General features: G+C 37.2%; 1 pseudogene; it reads right to left on the reverse strand.

Moving 5' to 3' along the window:
- Positions 1 to 2,192: 2,192 nt before the first annotated feature.
- LOC130025882 (uncharacterized) lies at positions 2,193 to 2,289 on the reverse strand (annotated as a pseudogene).
- Between the last annotated feature and the right edge of the window lie 850 nt (positions 2,290 to 3,139).

Here is a 3,139-nt window from a genome sequence, read left to right on the forward strand (position 1 = left end):
CTATTGTTCCCAGGAACTTTTTTGGAGATTCTTTGGGATTTTCTAAGTATAGTATCATGTTATCTCCAAATAGTAAAAGCTTGATTTCTTCCTTTTTGATATGGATGCCCTTGATATCTTTTTTTTTACCAAAATCATATGGCAAGTACTTCAAGTACTATGAAGAATAGGAGTGTTGAGAGTGGGTAACTTGTTTTGTGCCTGATTGTATTCTGGAATTCTATTTCATTGATTTCTGCTCCAAGCCTTTGGTTTTTCCCCGTTGAGAATAATACTTGCTGTGGGTTTGTGGTAATTTGCTTTGACTATATTGAGGAAAGTACTTTCAACTCCCATTTTGTTGAGAGTTTTTCATCATGAATGGGTGCTGGATCTCATCAAATGCTTTATCTACATCTATTGATATGATCATATGACTTTTATCTTTATCTTATTGAGATTGTGTATTCTGTTGATTGACTAGAGAATGTTAAGCCATCCTTGCATCCCCAAGCTAAACCTATTTGGTCATAGTGTGTGATCTTTTGTTTAGTTTTTTCTAGATTCTCTTTGCTGGTATTTTATTGAAAATTTTTGTATCTGTATTCACAAAGGAAATAGGTCTGCAATTTACTTTTTTTGTGATGTCTCTGTCGATTTCAGTATTAGGGTGATCTTTGCCTCATAGAAACTATTTGTGAGTATTTCTGTTTCTTCAATTTCCTGGAGCGATAGCACATTGGGGAGGGCGTTTGCCTTGCATGCAGCCAACATGGCCGACCCGAGTTCGATTCCTCCGCCCCTCTCGGAGAGCCCGGCAAGCTACCGAGAGTATTCGATATGCCAGACACAGTAACAACAAAGTCTCCAATGGGGACGTTACTGGGCCCGCTCGAGCAAATCGATGATCAACGGGAGGGCCTTTCAATTTCCTAGAAAATCAAAAAAATGTTGGAAGCAGTTCCTCTTTAAAGGATTGAAATATTTCACTATTGAATCCATCTGGGCCCTGGATTCTGTTTGGGGTATAATTTTGACCATCATTTCAATTTCCTTGGTAGTGATAGGTTCAAGTATTCCAAATCTTCTTGGTTCAGTCTTGGGAGGTAATTGGAATCCAATAATTTATCAATTTTTCAAGATTCTCTCATTTCCTGCTGCAAAGATTCTCAAAATAATCTCTGATGATCCTATGGATTTCTGTACTTTCTATTAGGATACCCCCCTTTGCATTTCTGATTCGATTTATTAGAATTCTTTCTCTTTGTTTCTTTGAGAGGCTTCTCATGGTTTATTGATCTTATTTATTTTCTCAAAGAACCAGTTTTTGTTCTTATTGGTCTTCTGGATTGTATTTTGGGATTCTAGCTCATTGACAGCTGGTACAAGTTTTATTATTTCCTTCCTCCAGCCTAGTTTGGACTACATTTGTTGGTTATTTCCAAAATCTTGAGCTCTAATTTATTCATGTAGGCCCTTTCTTTCTTCTGATGAATTCTGGCAGAGCTATAATCTTTCCTCTTAACACTGCTTTTGCTGTGTCCCACAAGTTCTGATAGCTAGTGTCCTCATTCACATTTGTTTCTGGAACCTTTTTATTTCCGCTTTGATTTCTTCTCTAAGCCAACAGTTGTTCATTACTTCCCTTAAATAAAATATTTCCTTGAAGAGCTTCAGTTTGTTTGATCTATCGAGAAGTGACAAAGAAGTGTTGAAATCTCCTACTAGAATTGTGTTGCTATCAATGTTTTTCTATAAGTCTATTAGAAGTTGTTTTAAAGTATTTTGCTGGTCTGTCATTAGGATCATATACATTGAGGAGGGTGAGTTCTTTCTGATGTACATATCCCATGATCATTAAGACATGACCTTCACTGTCTCTGATAACCTTTAGCCTGAAGTCCATGTGGTCTGATACTAGTATGGCCACTCCAGCTTTGCGGAGGTGATATTTTCTTGAAAACTTGTTTCCCAGCCTTTTACTTTTAGCCCATGGGTGCTTTGATTGTTCAGACATGTTTCTTGCAGGCAGCAGAATGTTGGGTTCAGTTTTCTAATTCATCTTCCTATTCTGTGCCTCTGAATTGGCACATTTAGTCCATTGACATTGAGAGAGATTGTTGTTTTGGGGATTTGTGCTCTCTTTATGTATAATTTTTGTACTTGTGGGGATTGTCTTAGCTTAAAGTATACCTGTTAATTCTTCTTGCAACAAAAATATGAAATGCTTTACAAGTTTGCATGTTATCTCTGTGCAAGGACAATGCTCATCATTGTATCATTTCAATTTTAGTATATGTGTTATCAAACTTAGTAGGAGTTAATTTTTCCATATTTTTCCATATTTTTCTCTTCTTATTATTTTGAGTGTTGTCCTTCCTCACTCCTATGGCAGACAATGATTCCTAATCAAGGAATGTATTTCAAAGCAGCATGAAGAAATAGATTTAGAACTTTAATGTCCCAGAAATAAAAATATGGTTTTTATATATTATCATTTACCATACCCCAGGCATCAGTTTTACAAAATAATTCTTTTGGAAGATGGTATATGAGTTTTTTTTAATGTTGTTCCCTGAATCCTTCATTAAGAACATTAAAATAGAGCCTTTTGCTGTTCTCACCTCAGTCCCGTGTACATCTCCAGGAAAAGGTGGATGGTGTTTTCTGCACTTTGATCACCTTGAATGTATGTAGGATTTTTCTCCTGAAGGATGAGGTGAGGATCATATTGACGATTTCATTCCACCTTATTACAAGTTCAACTTGAACGGAAGGTGAGACTCATCAGGCTCCTATAAAGGACAGAACAAAGGGTCTCAGTGAAGTTTAATGGCCAACTCACATTAACAACATAGATGACTCAAAGTAACCTGTGTGCATCTTTGTGTGTAATGAGTTTCATATCTACTGATAGTGATTCTCAGTCATGAAACATGGGCAAAACAGACCTGTAATTAAAAATCTAGTTCTCTGAGCAGAGTGGGTTCTCTGAGGTGATTGAACAAAGGTAAAGGTAAAGGTAAAGGCCCTCCCGTTGATCGTCGATTTGCTCGAGCGGGCCCAGTAACGTCTCCATTGGAGACTTTGTTGTTACTGTGTCTAGCATATCGAATACTCTTGGTAGCTTGCCGGGCTCTCCAAGAGGGGCGGAGGAATC

This window comes from Sorex fumeus, unplaced genomic scaffold, assembly GCF_029834395.1.
Source record: "Sorex fumeus unplaced genomic scaffold, SorFum_2.1 ptg000032l, whole genome shotgun sequence".
NCBI lineage: Eukaryota > Metazoa > Chordata > Mammalia > Eulipotyphla > Soricidae > Sorex > Sorex fumeus.